Source organism: Schistocerca nitens, chromosome 2 (genome assembly GCF_023898315.1).
Source record: "Schistocerca nitens isolate TAMUIC-IGC-003100 chromosome 2, iqSchNite1.1, whole genome shotgun sequence".
NCBI classification, from domain to species: domain Eukaryota; kingdom Metazoa; phylum Arthropoda; class Insecta; order Orthoptera; family Acrididae; genus Schistocerca; species Schistocerca nitens.
Window position 1 is genome coordinate 660,813,160 of NC_064615.1, and position 27,082 is coordinate 660,840,241.

The window sequence follows — 27,082 nt, forward strand, 5'->3', positions numbered from 1 at the left end:
CGTCACGTGTTTTACGAGGACGTACTAAATGATTTAAATGTAATTATTCAGTAAATTTATGACTCAGTACTTGGCTGTACAGCGTGTGACGTATTGTATTCTGTAACGATATTTTGAGATCTAAAGATGGTTGTTAGCACCAGTCGAGACCGGTCATATCACTTTACAAACTCGCAATCGAAACGAATGAAGGTTATAATAGGAAACTTTTCTTCACAGAATCGATTATAGAAGGTGGGCCAAGCCAGCGGGAAATTATTTCAGATGTAAAAAATGAGGCAAGCATGGTATTCATTGTAAGGGAAGACAGAGATTAGAATGCAACCTACAAATAAGTGACGACGTTGGTTGTAAGTACTACTCTCCGATGAGGAAGCGATTTTCACGGGAGAGGAAACCTTGGCTTCTTTTCGTTTCTTTTAAATTGCTGCGGTATTCCATAAACTTATTCAGTGGCGGTGTTTAAAATGTATCAGGTGGGGTAGCAATTTTGCATTTCAACAAATTTCACATCTTCGTTTTTTATTGCAGGCAACGTATTAGGGCGTGTTTAAATAGCGTGTTCAAGGCTAAAAAGAGAGATAACACAACACGACCAATGCTATGCTTTACTCGCAAACTTCCGTCTCGATATGAGGAGGAATGCGTGCAACACATAAAAAATGTAATCGAAACTGGAAACGCCTTTGCCCATGTTTATGCACAGTCTGTGAGTTAAAGTAATTTAATAGAATCCAGAGATAAACAGTTACACCAACACAAAGTGTGATCCCTAAAAGTCTGTAGAAACCCTCTTGATTCTCTGTACTGAGTCACACCTACAATCCGTTATATCACATTCCTTACGATTATCAGCTGATTTCCTGACAAAACAGGCGCTGATCCAATGATTTATCAGCTTTGTGTACTGTTATTTTCCTCTACATCCGCTAGGTTACAGCTAAATATGAAGGATTTGTTAAACTTTCTCGGCATCTAAGAGAATCGGATGCACTGCCAGTGGTCCGCATGTTAGCAACACGATATTTCTATGTCATAACTCGACGTTTTCATCAGATGTTTCCTGAGACTAGTCGTAGCCGAAATAGGAGCGGTCGAAAGTGGGAAGCCTTGGAGAAGGATACCACCGCGGTTAACAGCCACAGCGGCGCGGACGGCATAGTGAACACCAGGCACAGCTCAAATATTAACGTGAGACCCGGTCAGCAAGGTGATAAGTCTCAGGTAATACTTGATGAAGACGCAAAGTTACTACGTCGAAATACTGTGTTGGGAAGACGCGGACCAACACCAGTACACTGCATTCTACGAGGTACAAATGTGGGGGAACCACCGCTTTATAGAACATGGTGGTTAGTCATCAAAAACACTATCTGATGGGCACATTATTATTCTGTCAAGTGAATCCTGCCTTATTCTAATAAATGATGAAGTTGACAGTACGTACAGCACACTGAAGGGCAATGGTAGGGAGTGGTGTACTTATTTCGCCATTCGTGGACGCACAAAAAATGGTTCAAATGGCTCTGAGCACTATGGGACTAAACTTCTGAGGACATCAGTCCCCTAGAACTTAGAACTACTTAAACCTAACTAACCTAAAGACATCACACACATCCATGCCCGAGGCAGGATTCGAACCTGCGACCGTAGCGGTCGTACGGTTCCAGACTGTAGCGCCTAGAACCGCACGGCCACTTTGGCCGGCTGCAGATGATAAACGGGTATTCATTGGACAAATATACTATACTAGAACTGACATGTGATTACATTTTCATGCAGTTCGGGTGCATAGATCCTCAGAAATCAGTACCCGGAACAACCACCTCTGGCCGTAATAACGGCCTTGTGTAAGTAGGCTGTTTAGGTTTTTATATTGGTAACGCCACGTAGCTCCCAGTATGAAAATCATTGGCTGTGCTGTGTGCAGTCTGTGGCTGGTTTGCATTGTTGTTGGCTATTGTAGTGTTGGGCAGTTGGCTGTTAACAGCGCGTAGCGTTGCGCAGTTGGAGGTGAGCCGCCAGCAGTGTTGGATGTGGGGAAGTAAGATGGCGGATTTTTGAGAGCGGATGATCTGGACGTGTGTCCATCAGAAACAGTACATTTGTAAGACTGGATGTCATGAACTGATTTATATATATATATATATATATATATATATATATATATATATATATATATATATATATATATATATATATATATATAACTTTTGAACACTATTAAGGTAAATAGTTTGTTCTCTATCAAAATCTTTCATTTGCTAACTATGCCTATCAGTTGTTAGTGCCTTCAGAAGTCTTTTATTTAGCTGGCAGTAGTGGCGCTCGCTGTATTGCAGTAGTTCGAGTAACGAAGATTTTTGTGAGGTACGTGATTTGGGAAAGGTATAGGTTAATGTTAGTCAGGGTAATTCTTGACTTGTGGAAAAGGATGTTGGAAACCAAGAATCGTACTTTAAGAGTTATGAAATGTGTGTAAATGCGTGAATGTATCACAATGCCGGCGAAAAATTTTTGGACACTGTTATATTTATAGGATTTTGTTTCTACACATTTCTACTGTAATGTCTCGACTTGTAAAATTTTATTTGTTTCAAACTGTCACTGTAGCGGAAACTTCTGTTGTAAATTTCGGTAAGAAAGCTAAGTGACCTCGACGTAATGCGTCGTTGACGTCCAGCTGTACGTCACCTGGAGAAAAAGCCATTAGGTGGAGAAAACAAAGGCCATTAACCTCGATATTGACAGTTCTTTGTAGAAAGCATCGCAAATACGACACGCTCAAAATTGAAAACATGATTACACTGTAGAGCTCTTAATTTATGATATTTACTGAAATGTATTGATGAGAAATCTTTCACGTCTATTGTCTTGCTAGTTGAAAGATTGTTTACTGCATAATGAAATGCCATGTGGCTAGTGAATGACGTTTCACGCCTTGCCTTGCCTATTTTGTTTAATATCTATTTTTTAGCTGCACTGCAGCATCGGTTAAAATAAAATTTTATAGATGTACTTATATAAATATTTTGTGCCTACAGATCCAGTAAATAATAACTTGTTGATCTACTTAAAAAAAAAACGAAGGAGCACAAAAAGACATTTCCCTTCACAGGAATTGCATACAGAACTTTCTTTTCAAGTACTTGGTAATTTCTTTTGTAGAATAAGTTGTGGTGCACCACTTCAATGACATAGACATTAAGATGTGAATAGACATTTCCCTTATCTGCATTGTTGTCTTTAGTGTACTATTTTTTCTGCTTGAGCTTTGTCATGTTTAGGTATAAGTTATAGCATTTTCTGCTGCTGTGTGCCAGGCATAGTGCTACTGAATTTCACTTTGTATTAGTCTGTTACGCCAGTTTACTACGGATTTATTTTTCTTGTTTGCTGCACATTGCCTTATATTAGTTGTAATATTGCAATTGCTTTGCTAAATTATATATACTGCTGCCAATTTCCATTTTTTTGTCATTGTTGTTTGTGTTAATTTGTTGTGGGTTGCTGCATTGCCTCGTCCCTTAGTAAATATATCTGAGCTCAGTAGATTTAAGTTAGCTTAAGATGGGGTAGGCTATGTAAGAGAACGTGTTGTGATGAATTGGAATAAATGCATTGAGAAGCTATAAGAAAATTGTTTGGCCAAAAATGTTTTTGAAAGAGGATATGAACAAAAAAGTAGGGTTTAAGGACAGCAGGTTTAGGTAGGATTTTCTTGGAAAGAAATGATGAGGTAAGAAAAATGTGAACATATACATACAAAAAGCATGCTTGAATTGGATTTTTTGTTGGAAACAAATGTTGAAATAAGACGGAAGATCTATGGAATGAAGTTTTGGGTTGGACTGCAGTACCAAATGTTACACTGAAAACAAACCCTGTCCTTTCCCCCTGTGTTATTCTGCTATGTGTTTGTGTACTCTTGTGTATTTGTGTTTTTCCTGTCTTTATGTGTTTAGCTAATACGATTTATGTTGTAGAATTTTTCTAGTACTAAGCTACATTCACTATGATGAGGAATACTGTTATTCTCAAATATAATTTGCATTAATAATATGATAATTTCTTTGTAAAGATGTTTACACATTATTAAATCTGTTCTGTTTTGTTGCTCACGTGTGAAGTTGATGTTTCAAAAGTTATTCTGATCTTTTATGTATGTGCTTATGTTATAATTCTTGTAACACTGATGTACATGTTTATTTCTATTCATTTGTAAAGCCTGTTTTACTACAAATGTTATCTATATTGTTATGTTCTTTAATGATGTATTTTGTACCTTTGTTATTGTATTCCCATGTTATAAAATTGTAATTGACACCAGTTCATCAAATTAAGTAAGTTGTGAGCATTCATTTCACTGCTCATATTTCTGTTGGTCATAATAATGCACTATATGTGAGAAGTTGGGACTGTTAGTGCTTGCACGTGTGTTAATAGTTTAGCAAGGGACTGGATAACAGCATTGCTGGTTCTAAGGGCATTTTAAAAAAAAAAAAATTTGGGAGTGCACAAGTGGTGGTTCATGGCCTTGCTATATTGTCCACAAGACTCTTCGATGATGATTGTGCACCTGCACAGTCGCAACAGATGGCTGCTAGCCATCTCTACAAGGACTACAGTGGGTCTACACCTCTGATGACTCACCAGTACCATTATTTCTACAAGGACTGCAGTGGGTCTCCACCTCTGGTGGCCCACCAATACCATACTCTCTACCAAGACTCCAGTGGTCTGCTCTGTGATGACCTACCTACCAATATTCTTCAACTTCGACTGACTCTGGTGTGGGTTTGCTCTGTTGTGGCCTATTACCTGTCTCCATGTCAAGAGTCAGCATTGTCTTTCCGTTGGAAGGACAACACTACTTCTTCAAAACTGCATGGAAATCCACTACTTCCGTGTGCATTTTCTTTCACTGGTCAGACTTTGAGAAAAACACTGCAATTTTACTGTGATGAACGATCAGGACTGTCTTTATGGACTGTGAGAAAATTTTAGCTTGTATCGATAAGTGTGTGCATTTGATATCATTGTTATTGTAATTATGAAAAATTTTTCAAATCTGTATTGGCCACTGCCCAAAACAATTTGTAAATTTTTTTGTGGGGAGCATGGGGGCTATGTAAGTACGCTGTTTAGGTTTTCATATTGGTAACGCCACGTAGCGCTCTGTATGAAAATCACTGGCTGTGATTTGTGCAGTCTGTGGCTGGTTTGCATTGTTGTTGGCCATTGTAGTGTTGGGCAGTTGGCTGTTAACAGCGCGTAGCGTTGCGCAGTTGGAGATGAGCCGCCAGCAGTGGTGGATGTGGGGAAGTGAGATGGCGGATTTTTGAGAGTGGATGATCTGGACGAGTGTCCATCAGAAACAGTACATTTGTAAGACTGAATGTCATGAACTGATATATATATATATATATATATATATATATATATATATATATATATATATATATATATATATATATATATAATGACTTTTTAACACTCTTAAGGTAACTACATTGTTTGTTCATCATCAAAATCTTTCATTTGCTGACTATGCCTATTAGTAGTTAGTGCCTTCATTAGTTTGAATCTTTTATTTAGCTGGAAGTAGTGGCGCTCGCTGTATTGCAGTAGTTCGAGTAACGAAGATTTTTGTGAACTACGTGGTTTGTGAAAGGCATAGGTTAATGTTAGTCAGGGCCATTCTTTTGTAGGGATTTTTGAAAGTCAGATTGCGTTGAGCTAAAAATATTGTGTGTCAGTTTAGTGTTGATCAGAGTAAGTAAAGAGAGTAATGTCTGAGTACGTTCAGTTTTGTTCTACTGTTTGAAAATCAAATAATGTAAGAGATTTATCAGCACAGTAATTTAATAATTTTTCTAACGAGACGTTTTATTTGATACGCCTGGGCATTGAGTCAAAAACAGCTTGGATGGCGTGCACAGGTACAGCTGCCCATGCGGTTCAACACGATACTACAGTTCATCAAGAGTAATGACTGGCGTATTGTGACGAGTCAGTTGGCTGGCTCTGAGAACTATGGGACTTAACATCTATGGTCATCAGTCCCCTAGAACTTACAACTACTTAAACCTAACTAACCTAAGGACATCACAAAACACCCAACCATCACGAGGCAGAGAAAATTCCTGACCCCACCGGGAATCGAACCCGGGAACCAGGGCGTGGGAAGCGAGAACGCTACCGCACGACCACGAGATGCGGGCGACGAGTCAGTTGCTCGGCCACCATTCACCAGAAGTTTTCAATTGGTGAGGGATCTGGAGAATGTGCTTCTGTATCCAGAAAGGCCCGTACAGGGCCTGCAACATGCGGTCGTACATTATCCTGCCGAAATGTAGGGTTTCACAGGGATCGAATGAAGGGTAGAGCCACAGGTCATAACACATGTGAAATGTAACGTCCACTGTTCAAAGTGCCGTCAGTGCGAACAAAAGGTGACCGAGACATGTAACCAACGGCACCCCATACCATCACGCCGGGTGATAAGCCAGTATGGCGATGACGAATACACGCTTCCAAAGTGGGTTCACCACGATGTCGCCAAACACGGATGCGACCATCATGACGCTGTAAATAGAACCTGGATTCATCCGAAAAAATGACGTTTTGCCATTCGTGCACCCAGGTTCGTCATTGAGTACACCATCGCAGGCGCTACTGTCTGTGACGCAGCGTCAAGGGTAACCGCAGCCATGGCCTCCGAGCTGATAGTCCATGCTGCTGCAAACGTCGTCCAACTGTTCGTGCAGATGGTTGTTGTCTTGCAAACGTCCCCATCTGTTGACTCAGTGATCGAGACGTGGCTGCACGATCCGTTACAGCCATCCGGATAAGATGCCTGTCATCTCGCCTGCCAGTGATACGAGGCCGTTGGGATCCATCACGGCGTTTCGTATTACCCTCCTGAACCCACCGATTCCATATTCTGTTAACAGTTATTGGATCTCGACCAACGCGAGCAGCAATGTCGCGATACGATAAACCGAAATCTCGATAGCTACAATCCGACCTTTATCAAAGTCGGAAACGTGATGGTACGCATTTCTCCTCCTTACACGAGGCATAACATCAACATTTCACCGGGCAACGCCGGTCAAGTGCTGTTTGTGTAAGAGGAATCGGTTGGAAACTTTCCTCATGTCAGCACGTTGTAGGTGTCGCCACCGGCGCCAGCGTCGTGTGAATGCTCTGAAAAGCTAATCATTTGCATATCACAGCATCTTCTTAATGTTTGTTAAATTTCGCGTCTGTAGCACGTCATATTCGTGGTGTAGCAATTTTAATAGCTTTTAGTGTAGCAACGGTAATGTGAAAAGACGGGGAAGACCGTAGTCTTTCAATCGTCCTGCTCGTCTGACAGCTAAAAAAGTAATAATGTATGACTAATAGAAGAAGAAAAGTCTCACTTGACACAATTATAACATGCACATCATAGAGCGTTTCGGATGACTAACCAGCGTCATGCCGTATAAACCGGCAAGTCCGCAACATTTACGTCAGCTAGTAGAATCGAGTGTACAGCCAGAGGTCTGTGTCTTCCGAGCGCGGTATTTCTAAATATTTATTTGTCCTGAAGGGTATCAGGGGCGAGCTAGTGAGATGGTTCAGTGGTTAAGACACTGGACTCCTTTTCAGTAGGACGACGGTTCAACCCCGCACCAGTCATCCCGATTTACGTTTTCCGTTCAAAAAAATGTTCAAATGTGTGTGAAATCTTATGGGACTTAACTGCTAAGGTCTTCAGTCCCTAAGCCCGACGGAGGACTCGAACCTCCGCAGGGACCAGCAGCACAGTCCATGACTGCAGTGCCTTAAACCGCTCAGCTAATCCCGCACACGTCTTCCGTGATTTCCCCAATATCTCTTCAGGCAAAAGGCGGGATTGTTTGTTTGAAAGGGCACGGCCGATTTCCTTCCCAGTCCTCTCCTAACCCGAGCTTCTGCTCCGTTCCTAACGACTTCGTTGTCGACGAGACGTTTAACACTAATCTCCTATTCCGTCCACGATATTTCGACGTCGTAATTCGGTGTCTTCATCAAGGATTACGTCAGACGGGCTACTTTTGCCGACCAGGACCGAAATTAATGCCAGGGCTGTGCCTGGTGTTTACTATGCCGTCCGCGCTCGCTATGTCTCTTCAAGGTGGTGGTGTCCGCCTCCAAGGGTTCCCGCTTTAGATCGCGCGTATTGCTGCTACGACTAGTCTCATGAAACAGCTGATGAAGTCGCCGAGTTACCACACGCGAACCACCGGCTGTGCATCCGATTCTATTAGGTGACAACGAATTGCCGGGAAATTCTAACAAATTTACCATATTTAATTTATAACTTAGCGGTTGTGAAGGAAAATAACGGTACACAATGCTGATAAGTCATCAGATTAACTCCTGTTTTGTCAGAAACTCCGTTGTTGATGATTTAGTTCAGAGAATCAATATGGCTTCTACGGCATGTATTTTCTTACACAAAGTAAATCATTAAACACTTCGTAAAAGCTACTTTACGTATACATATGTGTGTTTGAGCTAAATTTATATTGTTGAGTATTCTGGTGCTGTATTTAGGAATCACAGATTATGTTAGTGTAACTGTTGTATCTCTGGTTTTGCTATGACCCTTGCTTCCATGAAACTATTTTCAAGGGACAGAGTGAACACAAATATGGGTAAATGCGTTCCCAGTTTCGGTTAAATATTGTAAGTGTGGCACGAGTGTCTCCACAATTAGAGGTGGAAATCGGCGAGTAAGGCATAGCACTGGTCGTGTTGCTTGATCTCTCTGTTCATCCAGGAGCACACAATTTAAGCACGTCCAAATACACTGCCTGCAATGAGAAACGAAAACGTGTTGCTTGATCTCTCTGTTCATCCATGAGCACACAATTTAAGCACGTCCAAATACACTGCCTGCAATGAGAAACGAAAAATAGCTGCCGCACTTCATACATTTTAAATACCGCTACTGAATAAGGTTTGGACTTACGCTGCCATTTAAAACAAACAACAGTCGACTGAATAAAAATGTATACGTGGCGAATTCTGTATAAAAGGCTGCCCCCCCCCCTTTATTTATTTATTTTTTGAGGTCAGCTACCAAAACTAAAGATTCCCTATTCCGTGAAAATCTCATCACCACAGAGTAGTACATACGGTCAACGTCGTCTGTTGTTTGTAGGATGTATCCTAATCCCCGTTTTTCTTACAATTAATGTCATACTGGCCTCACGTTTTTACAATATAAATTATTCACTACAGCCTTCTATCGTCGATTCTGCGAACAATGTTTTCCTAACATACCCTTTATTTGTCTAGATTGCGAGTATATAAAATTGGATGACCAGTCTCGTTTGGCGCTAGCACTCATATTTAGCTTACAAAATATCGTTACAGAGCTATATGTCAGCACTCTTTTGACCTCATAATCGTTTTGTTTCTTAAATGTGCATCACTGTTAATAATATCGAATGCGACTGAAATAAGATATCAAAACAGGTAAAATGCGTTGATAAGCGTGGAGATTCAGTTCACAGTAGCGTGGTGCAGTTCAGTGCTAACGAATATTTCCCTTAACTTACATTCCATTAAGATGCGCTTGCGGGCCGTCTGTACTGACTGACCGACTAATCATTCTGCATCAGTAGTATCAAGGGAAGCGGTGTGGAGGATCGTAGGGTCAACACACCACACACCCTACCACTTGAACCACTAGAGTAGTTCCTCTCCATCTCTCCTACCAAGGAAAACTCCAGCACCAGAAATCGACCCTGTGTTATGGGACTGCCAGTCAACTGTTATAATCACTAAGGAGGCGTACGATGAATGTTTGCCTACTCTCTGAGAATGGAAGTGAATGAATGTGATAATAGGGGTGGTGGGAAAAGGGAAGGGTATAACATTGTTCGAATTTGTAGGCTGCCTTAAAGGTAATTGGGTGTGAGTACACGGGCTGTAGAACATTGATTTATAGAGAAGACACGAAGGATACTTTCTAAGAAGGATGCTTTTTCCTGCAAGGAAGCAAAAGATTTTTAAATGTATTCATGAATTTCAAAGAGAACTGAGAAACTAACTTCTACCTGGTATACAGATTTAGCCTGCAAAAATTACAAAAGAATTTCAGTTATCCTCCAATTTCTTTAATATTATAGTGCAAAATGGAAATATCCGCTTGCCTAACTGGAGTCGAAGCGGCATTACCATGCGTTAACTCGTAAGGTCGGCTTTTTATGAGTGCTCAGTCGTACATACCGATTCTATGGCATTCTTAATCCATTACTATTAACGAGTCCCTCTCACTGACTTCTTATAAGTATGCATTACATATGTAATGTATGTATTCCTGTAAGTAGCCGAAAAACTAAACTCCGCCCGAACAGCCCATGAAGGCCTAGCGGTACTGACCCTGCGCCGTGTCATCCTCAGCCCATAGGCGTCACTGCATGTGGGTATGGAGGGGCATGTGGTCAGCACACCACTCTCCCGGCCATATGTCAGTTTACGAGGTCGGAGTCGCTACTTTTCAATCAAGTAGCTCCTCAGTTTGCCTAACAAGAGATGAGTGCAGCCCGCTTGCCAACAGCGCTCGCCAGACCAGATGGTCATCCATCCAAGTGCTAGCCCAGCCCGACAGCGCTTAACTTCTGTGATCTGACGCGAACCGGTATTACCACTGCGGTACCTAAGTAGCTAGAAAAACAAAATTCTTGAATTATTAAGAAATATGTCTTCCATGATTGTTGAAAGATGTCATTGTTTAAATACAAACAGTTGTTTTAAAAGTACATACTCCTAACATCTAGCAGTGATGCATAACACAATGTCTGTGATTGGGTCAGTGAAAAAATTCACTACTATGCATCTACATCTAGATCCACATCTACATCCATATTCTTCAGACCAGTGCGAAGTGCCTGGTAGAGGTTACTTCCCACTGTATCAGTTACTACATCTGTTTCCTGCTCCATCTGCGAATGAAGCGGGAGAATAATGCTTGTTTAAATGCTTCTGTACGTTAACCTAGGATAGCTTCTTTGCTCGAATTCGTCTGAATTTAGTTTGGTGTGTGCTGCTAAATATTCATGCGACTTCTCGTCCCACATGAAATGGTAAGGCTTGTAAGTCATAGACTATTTTTTTTCGTAATTCCTTGCACGCTCATAAAAATCAGCAATATATAATGATTGGCTCTATAGAGATAAAATGTGAAACGTGAAACGTATTCACAATTGCGAATGTGGGCGACCATGAGCTGTGAAATGGAACGACGACTACGAAAAATCGTACCGGATTGTGACTCGAACCCGGATTTCCCGCTTATCGCAAGCAGACCCTTACCATTAGGCAGTATGATCACACTGCACATTCAGACCCAAACTTCCATATGCCGTCAGCCATGTGTCTGGTCGTTGTGTGTGCTCGCGGTAAGCGCGAAATCTGGGTTTGATCCCCTGTCTAGCACAAATTTTCATTGTTGCCATTCCGTTATACAGCTGACTGTTGTCCATATCCGCAACTGAGAATATATTTCATGTACTTCATAATGGCTGCAGTCCCCGCAGTGCCCGTTCCTTCGGACATGTATCGATGTCCGAAGTAACATTGCATCGCAATTCTGAGCAATGCAGGCACTGCAAGGTCGCTTATAGTGAAGTAAACGGCTCAACCTAACAAATAAGTTTAGTTTCTGTTAGAGGTTCATGAAAATGAGGAAACTATGTGATTATTAGGAAAGTAGCTATGATTATTAAAAACAACCACTCACTGCTATCAGCTGGTAGACAGATGAGAGCAACTCTGTTCAATTCTAGGTACTTATCCAGTTCACGGCAGCATTCTTTCTTAATTTTGCGCTTCTGCTTAAGGTTTTTAAAGAAATCATCAGGCGAACAAAGAATTTATTTCATGATTTTGAATGATTACTCGTTAGTTAGTACCATGATCCTAAGACATTATCGACAGGATATTGTAGTAAACTATAAAAAGTTAAAAAAACTTGAAAAAAGAGACAGCATTAGTCGTATATTTTTTACTATTGCAAAATCGATTTTCTGTCACTGAGTGACCATCTTCAGTGCTATATTGTATAACTTAAATTGGGATGCACTGTTGTCACTAAGCATCCCAATTTAAGTTATACAATATAGCACTGAAGATGGTCACTCAGTGACAGAAAATCGATTTTGCAATAGTAAAAAATATACGACCAATGCTGTCTCTTTTTTCAAGTATACCTGTTATCTGGTCGTAGTGCACAAGACAACATGGAGTCGCCAATCAATAAGTTAAAAAACAATGCTAACCAATATCCTCGACAAAACTGTCGCTACTAACACAACTATTTTAACAATGTTCTGTCTATACAAGGCCTTGGAGGCCCTTGAAGATCTTATTTTTCAAATTTTCCTGTAATTCTTGGTTTTCTATCAACCTCCTTTTCAGTGTTCTTATCCTTTGGCATCCCTCCTATCTAGTCTGAGCTAAACCTGTTGTTAAGGTTTTGTTGTAAACGTCTAAATATTTGCCGAAACACAGTTAATGAATATGCAGGGATTTGGAGGCTCTCTTACGGCTATACATGTTCTCTATTCCATATTGAGTTCAACATTAGTTTGGGAACAGTGATTCAACAGTAACTGTAGTAGTGGCTGTGGTGGTATCAGCAGCAGCAGCAGCAGCAGCAGCAGCAGCAGTAGTAGTAGTAAACGTGAAGCAGTATAACAGGAAATCATAATTGAAATCAGCATTTTTTATTAGAGATTTCAGTACGTCTTCGAGCTTTTTGCAGTCACGCAATTGGTGCAAAATATTGTTGTCACTGCTGCTACTTTCGTGGTTAATTCAGGTTTATATATTGGCCCAATGCCAGTACTGTTACCATCATGATTTGTTTCGTTGTGCAATAGCTGTTGTTCGAGTGACGCATATTTTGTTATAGCTTCATCATTAAATTAAAAGAGTCAATACGTACAACAGTAGATAATTTTAATAGCGTTGTCACTCAGTGTCTTGAAGAGGTTGATTTATGCGAAGAACGAATTATTTTGAGGATAGAAGTATTGAAGAGCTCTTGAATGTTCTGTTACCAAAGTTTTGGAAGATTACAGCATTTCATGTAGTATTGCTTCATCATACATTGAAAACTTCCGTATGAATAACTCAGAGATGGCAGCATATTCATTAGTCGTAATAGAATCATTTGTAATTTAGATCCTCCTTCACGTTCACGTATAATTTCACAACATCATAAAGAAGCTATTCAGTTCACCTCGTGAACTGAAAACCTGTAAACCTAATTAAGCCTAGCATTATGTCATCTCCAAGATAATACTTGATGAAGAAGGCAGAACAATCTCTGATTCACATGGTAAAACAGACAAAAGTTTTCACTTGCTGAAATATAGGGGTGTCTGTCTTTTACTAAAAAATGGCTCTGAGCACTATGGGACTCAACTGCTGTGGTTATCAGTCCCCTAGAACTTAGAACTACTTAAACCTAACTAACCTAAGGACATCACACACATCCATGCCCGAGGCAGGATTCGAACCTGCGACCGTAGAAGTCGCACGGTTCCGGACTGCGCGCCTAGAACCGCGAGACTGTCTTTTACAGCTTGCTGGTGTTGAAAAGAGCTAATACGCCCATGTAAGAGAATTATTCTTAGTTGAAAAGTCAAATTCTACAAACAACGCCACAATGCCACTTAATAGATTCGCAGATGTAAAGAGAAAACAAGATTTGATGACAAACTAAACCTCCTGTAGTCGACAAACCTGCAGCTGTTCGCTATATATGGGAACTGTTTCTTGGCAAGTGCTGCATCTACTTCGACAAGTCACACGTAGTGGAAATATTTTGGACCCTAGAGCTACAAAAAGTCCTGACCTAATCGAAGACGACATCAATACAGAGATAGTGACTATCCTAACGGCTTCCGTTACTGAAGTTAATAAACTAATCAAGGAGGCTAGGAGGGTGTTTCTGCTATAAAAGATAAAATGACATCACTTAATTCCGCTACGAAGGAAGTAGAACAATATGGTCAAAGCTGAAACGGGATGAAACTTCCTGGCAGATTAAATATATGTGCCGGACCGAGACTCGAACTCGGGAACTTTGCTTTCGCAGCAAGTTGCGCTAGAGACTGAACAGTTCATTCTTGAATCGGATTCTAAATTATACTCTGGAGAAGTATCTACCGAGGACGGGAAAGACCGACCGTGGTTTAGCAACAAATTCCAGAAAATACTGAGGAAACAAAAGCTTTGTCATTCTCGGTTGAAAAGAGAACGTGCAAATGACGACAGAACAGAGTTATTACAAATTCGAGCGTCTGTAAAAGATTTGAAGCTCACAGCAACTATCATCGTCTTACTGTAGCAAAACTTTCTGCCGCGAACCCGAGAAAATTCTGGACCTACGCAAAATCGCTAATAGGGTTTAAGGCTTGTATCCAGCTTACGGAATAGGTTCCCAGATATGTGAGTGGCTCAAAGACTGGTGGACCGGGTAAGCCGCAGTCTACATTACTCGTTATTTGCCTTTAGAGGTGAAGCCATATTGTGAGTTAAGCTCGTAGAGAAAAAGAATGCATGTAATATATATATATATATATATATATATATATATATATATATATATATATATATATATATATATATATATATCATTTCTTATTTGCACAATGCATCACGACAAAGACACTCATCAAATTTATGCAAAAAAGGAACCATCTATTATTAAGTGCTATAATTCCACAACAGGTGGAGTGGGACAAATGGACTAGAAGGTCCGATTTACATCTGCAACACTCACACATGGAGACGGGCAGACAATCAGATAATGACCATTTGCATTATGGACACTATGAGTGACGTCGCAGCAGTGAGAGGTAAAATTTTGCTTTCTGTCGAACATTCGAAATACAATAGTGAAGGACCCCACACGCCGCGTTCGTTCCTAAGGGATTTAGTAGAGGAAATCACTAACAGAGCTTCGAATTCAGATCCGTAATCTACCAGAGAATTGGTGGTATCACGCACAGATGAGGTGTGGAAAAAGATGTCTCGTCTGTAAAGGACTAAGTGGCACACATTGCGCTTCCTGTTTGTCAACGATTGTAAACTTAGAATAATGTAAGATTTTGTCTAAATATAACTAATAGTTCCTATTATTGTGAACAATAAAAGAGCCGTAATTCAAGGAACTGAATTCTACACGTTATAAGGTTTTATAACATGTAGAACTAGAGCCCATTGCGTGTCAGCTCTCCAACGTTTTGAACCTACACTCCTTTGTAGGGGTAGTACGGAATCCTGTCTCAGCCCAGGATGCATGGTGCTGAAAAAACATATGAAAGTAGAAGCAAGATCTGGGAGGAGCTGTCTTTCTTTTTAAAATATGGTTCAAATGGCTCTGAGCACTATGGGACTTAACATCTCTGGTCATCAGTCCCCTAGAACTTAGAACTACTTAAACCTAACTAACCTAAGGACATCACACAACACCCAGTTATCACGAGGCAGAGAAAATCCCTGGCCCTCTTTCTTTTTAGTTGTTCTCTTTTGGTACATTCATATTTTCGAACTGAGTTTATTTGTTTTAAATTTACACACATGTTGTATTGTTCCTAAACTATAGTAAAGGTATCTGATGGGCGCGAGTAATATTTTATCGATTTCTTAAGGGATTTCTTGCTTCTTCATCTCCCAGTACCTACTACAACCTACAACATATATATATATATATATATATATATATATATATATATATATATATATAAAGAAATCGATAAAATATTACTCGCGCCCACCATCAGATACCTATCAGATATCTTTAGTATAGTTTAGGAACGATACAATCTGTGTGTAACTTTAAAACAAATAATGTCAGTTTGAAAATATGAATGTACCAAAAGAGATCAATTAAAAAGAAAGACAGTTCGTCCCAGATCTTGCTTTTATATTCATATGTTTCTTCAACACCGTGCGTCCTGGGCTGAGACAGGATTGCGTACTACCCCTACAAAGGGGTGTAGGTTCGGAACGTTGGAGAGCTGACACGCAATTAGGAGGCCAGGCTAGGGAGATGATTTCCATTTAATCGTCCGCGGCGCAGGTAGCAATGATGGGCGGTTCTCGTATCGCCTGTCGCCGGCACCATTAATTAGCGCTAACTCTCTGGTGGCAGACAGCAACTCCGCACGTTTCATCTGGGTTACTGCAGACTGGGAAATCTGTCGTCTGGCGTCATATTGCTCCAGTACCTGTAGTTTAACGACCTACTAACAGTACCGTAAGTGGCACAAACAAAAAACAGAGTCTGACCATATATTATCTTCGAAACTTAATCTTATCAGTGAATGTTCAATAGCGGGAAAGTATTCGGAACCCGAAATTTTTCGGCTTGGTCAAAGAGATTTCATCAGTCGAAATTATATCACATATTTAGGATGTGTAGCGAGTTTCGCTCGACTGGCCGATATGCTTAAACAAGTTCTTTAAGATATGCTTACTTTTGTGCAACACTGCGTGTTTTTTAGCGATAATACCACAGACTCTCGTATCTCGTGACTCTATCATCGTCCCGAATTATTTTCTCCCTGCACAAGTAGCAAAACATATAGCTTTCTAGGGCTTCAGTCTGGAACTGCGCTGCTGCTACGGTCGCAGGTTCGAATCCTGTCTCGGGCATGGATGTGTGTGATGACCTTACGTTAGTTAGATTTCAGTAGTTTTAAGTCTAGCGGACTGATGACCTCAGATATTAAGTCCAATAGTGCTCAGAGCCATTTGAACCATATAGTTTTCTTCCTGCAGGAAATTATTCCTACGCGCTATTTCTGTTGACAGTACAGCAGTTTCCAAACTTGCTCACAGGTTAAAACTGTATGCCGGTCCGTGAATCATGCCCAGAAATGGGCAGTCTTCTTAACGAGAGAGCTATCAAGACGTGACTCACTATACACCCTCACACCCTTACTTCCATCCGCTACGGTCGCAGGTTCGAATCCTGCCTCGGGCAGTCTTTCTCTGATTACATAAATTGATAACTCAGGCTAGAAGTAAGATACAAATATGAAACTGGTGTCTAATTATTTTCAAACTGTCAAAGTTTGTTTCACACATCTGTAAACTTCCACATGAGCACCCTTGGTAGCACGTAGCACATCTAGGCTATATTCAATTTCCGTCCACACATTAGCCAACATCACTGGAGGAATCGATTCAACGACTGTGGTTATCCATTGCCGCCGGGTTTCAAGATCTTGTACACGTGTTCGGTAGACCTCGTCCCTGACATAACCCCATAAAAAGAAGTCTAATGGGGTTATGTAAGGAGCGCGTGGAGGCCAAACCGTTGGCCCATCACGACCAATCCTTCGCTCTAGAAAGGTCATATCGAGATAGTCACGGACGTCCAAACCCCAATGAGGCGGTGCACCGTCTTGCTGAAACAAGACATCTGGGTGATACTGAAGCAGCTGAGGAACAGCAAACAGCTGCAACATGTCCAGATACACTGCAGATTTTATGGTAGCCTCAGCTAAGAAGAATGGCCCGATAATTCTATCGTGCAATAGCGCTCACCAAACATTCACCTTTGGACTGCCTCTGGTGCACTCCATGACCTCGCCAGGGGCTTGTGAACCCCAAATGATCACATTATGGCGATTCACTACTCCACTGACAAAAAAGGTCGCTTCGTCGGAAAAGGCAATTCGTCTGAGGTAACCATCATCGTCCTCAATACGTGATAGCATTTCGGCCGTAAAGTCACATCGACGTGTACTGTCATTGGGCAACAAGGCCTGAACGATTTGCACTTTGTATGCACGAAACAATAAACGTTTGTGTAAAATGTCATGGAGAGAGCTTTTTGGCATCTGTAATTCACGTGAGGCCCAGCACACCGATTTCTTCGGACTTCGCGGAAAAGACTGCCTTACAGCTTCCACCCTGTCTGCTGAGGTTCTTGGTCGACCAGACCTCGGAAGCTCAGCAACCGATACTGTGTTATTGAACTTCTCATACCAGGCTTTAATGCTCTTGACATCAGGTGGATTCCTTCCAAATGTTGTCTGGAAGTGTGGTTGGTGATCGTGTCTCATGGTACCACAGGACACACTGTGCCTTCTCCTGATTGGTTAACATGGTTTCCTGGGCACTGCACCTCATCCACTACTTTCATACTGCGAACCTAAAACAGAAAAAAAGCTTTCATAGATGTAAAGAATTCGACACAAGTTTCATATTTGTATCTTACTTCTAGCCCGAGTAATCAATTTATGTAATCAGGGAAAGACTTTTCGGACCCCCTGTAGTTCTAAGTTGGACTGATGACCTCAGATGTTACGTCCCATAGTGCTCAGAGCCATTTGAACCAGTTTTTGAACCTTACTTCCACCAGTTGATCTGGGATACTAGTATATAAATTCATATCGTGGTTAGTTAGCTATTCGTGTCAGCTGAACTTCATAGTATTATAAAGAAGACTTAAGTTAAGCTTCCTGGAGACAGCGCAACCATTACAGATGGAGCACAAGCTCGGATTACTAAAGGATAAGGTAGGAAATATTCCGCATCCTGTTCACAAGAACCATCCCGGAGTTTGCCTAGAGCGACTTAAGAAAATCACGGAAAAACTAAACATGGATGGCTGAAAGTGTATTTCAACCGATGTTCTTTCGAATCCGACTCCTGTTTGCTAACCACAGCTCAACCTACCTTGGTAACTGAACTAATATTTTTCCATGGTAATTGTGACGCTTACACTACCTTAGGCTTCTCTAAAAATTTTGAGTTTGCTGTTCCTGCACATAGTATTCTCTGGACGTTTCAAATTGACAACTCTGAATAGTTCTCCTAGATATGTCACAGCTGTGACCGATTCTATTCAATAATAGCTGATCGAATAGTTAAACGACACCGAACGTTTCCCTTAATTTGTCTCACCGAACCATCACTTTACTGAATTGCAGTTACAAGATAATGACGCGATTTATTTGCAGAAGAATGGAGAAACTGGTAGCAGCTGACGTTGGGGAAGAAGAGTTTGGTTCCGGATAACTATAGTAACACAATAGGTAGTATTAACCCTTCAACATGTCTTAGAAGATGCTCTTGTTTAAAGCATTTGTAGATTTATGACGCCGTGTCTATTCGGAAAGAAAAGTCCAATAGGTTCCGAAATGGAAAGCTTTGCACAGATGAGACTTGGCACAGATGTGTTGGGCAGCGTCTCTTATACGCCTGTCGAAGGCGTCACATCGCTCTTTTAAGTTCTGAGCACACAGTGAGCACGTAAAGATGCCTATAACAATAGTGTCTCCAGCTAAGAATGGGTGCTCATTGTGAGTTCTGAGCACACAGTGAGCACGTAAAGATGCCTAGAACAATAGAGTCTCATGCTAAGTATGGGTGCTCATTGTGAGGTTTCACCTGACTTCATGCAACCCCCTCTTCCCCCATCATTACATACCTGTCATGCATTTCCTTCTTCATGACAATTCTCAGCCTGACACTGCAGGGGCAATGAGGATACCCCTGCAGAGTTTTTGATGGAAAGTGGTGGATCATCCGTATGTATGGCCCGTCCCTCTGATGTTTATCTCTACTCACAAAATTTTTGCATAGAAACACGCAAACCAGTGTAGATAAGTGGCGTGAAGCACATGTGGCTGTATGCTATGACGAGGGTTTGGAAAGTTGGTGCAATGCTACGTCAGAGCGGCTGCTATGTAGAGAAGTAGCAGGAAGATGTAGCAAACTGCTAAAATAAAACGTTTTTGAATTTTACTGTAGTTTCCATTTCGCGACTGATGGGACCTTACTTTCTGTACAGCCCTCGTATTAACAATAATACACTCTTTGAATAAAATATAGGGGAAGCAAAGTTATTTACAGCTTGTACATAAACCAGACTACCATTCTGGCCGAGCGGTTCTAGGCACTGCAGTCTAGAACCGCGCGACCGCTACGGTCGCAGGTTCGAATCCTGCCTCGGGCCTGGATGTGTGTGATGTCCTTAGGTTATTTAGGTTTAAGTAGTTCTAAGTTCTAGGGGACTGATGACCGCAGCTGTTAAGTTCCATAGTGCTCAGAGCCATTTGAACCATTCTTTTAGACTACCGTTCTAATAGTGGAATGATATGAAAGGCAAGTAGTAGTTGAGAATGGAGTGGGACATGGGACAGGTCTGTATACGGTACATGAAGTTATTCAATCTGTAAACTGATTATGTAAGTAAGGAAACGAATGATAAATTGGGACAGGGGGAAAATAAAATTTTGAGGTTTGCATATTGCATATGACACTGTAATTCCATCACAAATGGCAGAGGACTTGCAACAGCAGTTGAATGGAATGGATCACGTTGTCAAAAAATTTGCAAGATGAATATCAACAAAAATAGAACAAGGTTAATGAAATGTAGCTAAATTAAATGAGACGACGTTGTTAAGATGAAACTGTCCAGCAAAATAGTGGATGACGACCAGTCGAAGCAGGGAAGATATAAACTGGAAATTGGCGTTAGCAAGAAAAGCGATTCTGTAAAAGAGAAATTTCTTAACATTATTTTCAACTTTAAGTGATAGGATGTCTTTTTTCAAAGTATTTCTAAGGAATTAGCCCAGCACGAAAGTGAAACGTTGACTATAAGCAGTTTAGTCACCAATAGAGTAGCAGTTTGTTTAAAGAATATAGAAGTTAGTTTAAAGAATGTAGAAGAATGCTGAAAATTAGATGGGCAGATCGAATAACAAATGAAGATGTTCTGATTCGAATTGGAGGAAGAATTAGTAAAAGCGGGGTGCTATTGATATGAACCATTCTGACACGTTAAGGAGTTGTCAGTTTGGCCGTGGCTGCAAGTGTTGGAGTAAAAATTGTAGGACGACACACAGGGTTGACCACAAACTGCTACATGGTCGCGAATTGAACAGTGACGCGAAAACAGAAAAAATTTCCTTTACTTCACATCTATGGTCAAAAATTTTTATGCCCTCAGACTACCGGTTTCGGACTGTAATGGCCTCTTCAGATCTGCAGCAAAATATGGGAAAGACACATATACAACTTGCAGACTGTCTATAGCTTAAAACAATGAAATAGACCATTTTTTTAAGGACATCATCTTTACACCAGTGACTGTTACAACTTTTGTCACACTATTTCAATTTCGGCCATTATCAAGTGGTCTTATGGCTTTAAGCCATGTCAACGTAATCTAAGCTGACACATTTGTACGTCATTTTTTTTATTGAGTTTCGATTCCCCTTGAAGGGGGCTGGCTAGCAGCAGCTTACTACGCCGCTCTTCAGCCTACAGAATTTGTTTAAAAAGATGAAGATAATAAAAAGTAACAGTTGGCGATAAAATCGGTGACTTAAAGGTAAAATGGCAGAAAATTCTGGAACTTGAAACATAAAACACAGGGTTGATGATGCTAAGAAAATACACAGGAAGCAGAAAAATAACAGACAGACAATTAAAAAACACGGCAACAGTCTGGTTTCTGTTCGCAAGAGATAAAATGCACACCCAGCGACAGCATGATTTCTGTTCGCAACACTGTGGAAAGACGCACAACACTGAACACTCACTTAAACACTGCACTAAAAAGTGGCACAAATATGACATACCACAGCCGAGAGCAGGTGGGGGGGAAACTGGACAGATGATGGGAAAATAAAAAAGGGGGGGAAGGAGAGGAAAAGTGAAGGGGGGAGGGGGAAAGGAGCCAATGGAGAATGAGGACCCATAAGAGGGGTGGGGGGTGCTGAGCAGACGTGCCAGGGAGTGGGGAAGGCAGAGGAGGGGAATACAAAAGGACTCGGGGGGGGGGGAGAAGGGAGAGGTTGGGCGGGGAGAAAACACAGGATGGAAGGGGGGAGGAAGAGGGAGCCCAGGGAAAGGACGGAGGAAAGGAGGGGTGTGAGGATCAGAGTTGTTAGGAGGGAGAAATGGAGGGAGAGACGGCATCATCCGGGAGGGGCAGTTGATGGAAGCCACCTTGGGAAAGGAGATGTAGGATGTAGAGATAGAGGGTAGGGGGGATACAACAGTGAAGACGTGGCAGGGGGCGTGGATGGGAGAGGAGAGGAACAACCAGGGGGTGACGGGGTTCAAGGCGGCGGTAGGTGTAGAGGATGCGGATATGTTCGAGGAATAGGAGCAGTTGGGGGAAAGGAATGAGATCATAGAGGATCCGCGTGGGGGATGGGAGGCGTATACGGAAGGCGAGGCGGAGTGCATGACGTTCAAGGATCCGGAGGGACTTATAGAATTTGGGGCGGGGGGGGCAGATATCCAGGCACGACTGGCATAACAGAGGATGGGACAGATTAAGGATTTGTAGGTGTGGAGGATGGTAGAGGGGTGCAACCCCCATGTCCGGCCAGAGAGGAGTTTGAGGAGTCAGAGGCGGTTGTGGGCTTTGGATTGGATGGAGAGGAGATGAGGGATCCAGGTGAGGTGACGTTCGATGGTGAGGCCAAGGTAGGTGAGGATGGGATTTGTACGTCGTTGTCAATACTGTTAAATACACTCACGACGTTGTTACACAGAGCGAGTACACGTATTCAAAGATCGCACTGTGTAATAACGTCACTGTATTTAACAGTATTGACAACGACATACAAGTATTTCAGCTTGCATTCCCTGCTGACATGACATAAAGCCATAATATCACATGTTAATGGCCTAAGGCCAAAATTGCAGTAGTGTAATTAAGATAATGTCGTTCAAAAAATTTTTATGGCTGTGAATTGCAGCTACAACAAGTTTACTGAAATAGACCTTGATGAAAAGTATTACTGGCATACATGTGTATTTGTGCGCTTTAAATATGATGAGGCACATCTGTTTTACAAAAACATGTCCTAATGTACTGGAGCCATAGTTACATCATCAAATGCTAAACAGAAAATGAGCGCCAGTGTCCTCAGACATATATAAATAATAGTATACAGAAGAGTCATCTTGTCAGTAGTGCTACTGTTCAAAACAAACAGCCGTACATTACCCGCAAAATGTTTGTATTGCACGTTCGCCAGATGTCGCTACTGTAGGCGTACACATATTCTTCAACGATAATTGTACGACTTAAATAAAGGGGACAGAGTCAGTAAAGTCTGTAATGGTCTTATAAAGAGTAATTGGCGTTACAGTAATAAATAACAATGAAATAAAACACAACAAAAGTTATACAGTTAAAAAGGAAAACATTAAGAGACAATAATTGACATAGAGTAGGTAAATTTAAGAGTAAGGAAGTTTATAAAGGATTGAATACAGTAAGCAAGTTCAGTTGGCTATATTTTGCAGCAGATACACAAAGATGAGAAGATTTGGCCATTATAGACTAGCCTGGAGACCTCCATCAAACCGGTGTTCGGACTGAAGGCCAGAACAGTAATATCTAAATTTACTTATTACAAGACTCAACTGCTTATATTAAACCAGGGCTATATGCCTGTAAGTCCCTCCGCTCTTCGTACCTGGTTGTGCACAACTGCGTCTTTTGCGATTGGCTTTAAGGAACTGAAGCTTTTATATGCCAGGTTCTGTGAATATCGATAAGAGGGATGATCTTACCGCTCCTCTTGTAGGAGTACCGTATTCTAGTTTCATTTCCGACACTTTCCTAAGTAATGTTCTATACAGCTATTTTCCATATTGAAAGTAATATTTACATTGATGTGCCAAAACATTAGTGAGCCGTGGATGGGTCATGTTATGCATTGGATTAAACCTTGGTTGCTATTCTGTGTTTAGTCTCGCGCGATTATAGCGATTATGCTGTTATCCTCTCTCTCTCTCTCTGAGAGTGGCAGCAGCAGTGTGTATCGATATTCACACCTTGTACTATCTTTGGCCTGGCGCTTATAGTTCCGGCTGTGCGGTGTGCGATGCGTTGATCGGCTGGGGAGTAGCCAGGAATCCTCCGCGGCGCGTAGCTTGGCCGAGGCCGCTGGCGGCATCCACGCGCGGTCGGAGTGTGTGGTGCTGTTCCCACTGTTACGAGGTCCGTAGCTCACCTATCTTAGACACGAAAGTTGAGTTTTGACTTAATCTACCAGCAAGTTACGACTGTTCACATTGTGTCGTTTGGATTTCGTTGTCCGCTGTTGGGACAATCTGGCGAGCAACAATGTGTGTTTCCAAGTTGGCAAATTTTAGCCATCCTCCGGTGGAGTTTAACTGTACTAAGTGATTTGAATTGAAGTACACCTGTGGAGTCTTCTGCCTTGTGACCGTTAACGTTCCGGTTACCTGCCCTGGCCGTTGACATAAATTCAGGCAGTGTATTTTCCTCATCGTGTTGTCTCTGTCCAGCACGGTGTGTAGTTTGACAGCTCAATGTATAATTGGTTGTGGGCACCAATACTTTCTACGTTGTTCCATCGAACGGCCTGTTGTGTGCTGGTCTGGTGGAGCGGAAGTTATCTTGTCGTTGGGTCCGTTGACTGTCTGTCGGTTGGGTTGTCACCGAATCGAGAATGGTTGGGCCGATTGCTTGTCTCAGATAAGCGAGCGTTAGTGTATGAATTCCAGGCCGACCCTTCGAAACTTCTGAGCGCCGTTGGGTTTACTGCCTTTTCTTATTGTTTGTATTTGTAAGGCTTCTAGCCGATTTTTAAATTAAGATTGTTTTGCCCTTAAGGCGTAAGATTGTTCTTCAGCCTAATTTAAAGAACTGTTTTAAGGTAAGGCCTTTGCCCTTTTAAAAATTTACTTTGGTTTGAGTCTTAAGTGATGGGCCTTCAGCAGATTTTTAAATAAAAGTTGTTTTGCTCTTAAGGTGTCAGATTGTTTCGGCATTCAACCTCATTGAAAAATCTGTTTTAAGATAAAGCCTTCCGTCTTTTAAATTTCTGAATTTGGTTTGAGTCTTAAGTTATTGGCTTTTAGCCGATTTTAGTTAAAGTGGTCTCGCCCTTAAGGCACGAGATTGTATGGCGCATTCAGCCGGTAATTAAGTTCCAAAAATTAATGCTGTGGCCCCTTTTTTTAAATTTTCTTGGCTCTTTTAATGTTTGGTCAAATAATTAAAGTTATATGTTCGAGTATAACTGACAGCCGATTGTTTTGGCCCCCTTCCACAGTTTAAACTACCTTTCTGTCCTGCGGATTTAGCAGGGCGTCTCAATTAGGACCGCAACCCTCTTTGGGACCGTGCCGCATGATGACGTTGCGGGCACATGACGTCGTAAGAAAAGTAAATACGCGGTGCAGAGAGGAGTGTGTGCTAAATATAACGACGATACTATCTGCAAATGGGAAAATTTACTGAAAGAAGCGACTCTGATATAGGGCAGATTGTCATGACCGGAATGTAAGAACAAGCATCACGAGAACGGCGAAGCCGATTTACTGACAGCAGCACCTGCGGTATGTTCAAATGGCTCTGAGCACTATGGGACTTAACATCTTATGTCATCAGTCCCCTAGAACTTAGAACTACTTAAACCTAACTAACCTAAGGAAATCACACACATCCATGCCCGAGACAGGATTCGAACCTGCGACCGTAGCAGTCCCGCGGTTCCGGACTGCAGCCTGCGGTATGTGTTGTTTTGAATACATTGTAGTACTTTCACAATTTCCAGAAGGCGTCGATTTAATATTGAACTAAAAATATTCTGATTACTTACTGTTCATTCGTTTCGGGTATTCTATGATTTAAAACGTCACCAACTCTGTATATGCGGGGTGTTTACATTCTAGTGTTAACTTCGGACAGCCGATTAGTTGTTACGTATTGCTTGGATACATTACAGTGCTCCTCACAAATTCCTGATAATGTCGGTTTAAGACAATATAAAATTATCGTGCTTCCCACAACATACTTTTTTCGTATTAGGTGCAGTTTGCTGCCACCTACTGCCAGGTACTCCACATCAACGCCCTCAGTAGTCATTAGACATCGTGAGAGAGCAGAATAGGGGGCTCCGCGGAACTTACGACTTCGAACATGGTCAGGTGATTTGGTGTCACTTGTGTCATCAGTCTGTACGTGAGATATCCACACCCCTAAACATCCCTAGGTCCACTGTTTCCGATGTGATAGTGAAGTGGAAACGTGAAGGGACACGTACAGCACGAAAGCGTACAGGCCGACCTCGTCTGTTGACTGACAGAGACAGCCGACAGTTGAAGAAGGTCGTAATGTGTAATAGGCAGACATCTATCCAGACCATCACACAGGAATTCCAAACTGCATCAGGATAGACTGCAAGTACTATGACAGGCGGAAGGTGAGGAAACTTGGATTCCTTAGTCGAGCGGCTGCTCATAAGCCACACATCACGCCGGTAAATGCCAAACGACGCCTCGCTTGGTGTAAGGAGCGTAAATGTTGCACGACTGAACAGTGTAAAAACGTTGTTTGGAGTGACAAATCCCGGTACACAATGTGCCGATCCGATGGTAGGGTGTGGGTATGCCGAATGGCCGCTCAACGTCATCTGCCAGCGTGTGTAGTGCCAAAAGTATAATTCGGAGGCGGTGGTGTTATGGTGTGGTAGTGTTTTTCATGGCGGAGACTGGCACACCTTGTTGAAGTGCAATTCGGAGGTGGCGACTGCATCTTTCAACACGAGCGAGCACCTGTTCGTAATGCACGGTCTACGGAGAAGTGGTTACACGACAATAACATCCCTGTAAGGGACTGGCCTGCACAGATTTCGGAACTGAAACCTATAGAACACCTCTGGATTTTTGGAACGCCGACGTCGTGCCAGGCCTCACCGACCGACATCGATACTTCTTCTCAGTGCAGCACTCCGTGAAGAATGGGCTGCCATTCCCCAAGAAACCTTGCAGCACCTTATTGAACGTGTGCATGCAAGAGTGGAAGCTGTCATCAAGGCTAATGGTGAGCCATTACCGATGGAGAGCGCCACGAACTTGTAATACATTTTCAGCCAGGAGTCCTCATGCTTTTGGTCTCATAGTGTATAACAGGGTGGTGCAATGGCGGTGGTGTAATCCGTACTCATATGATTCATGTCAAAAATTTTCCGACACAATTATGGCTACACGTCGGGAATTAACAGAC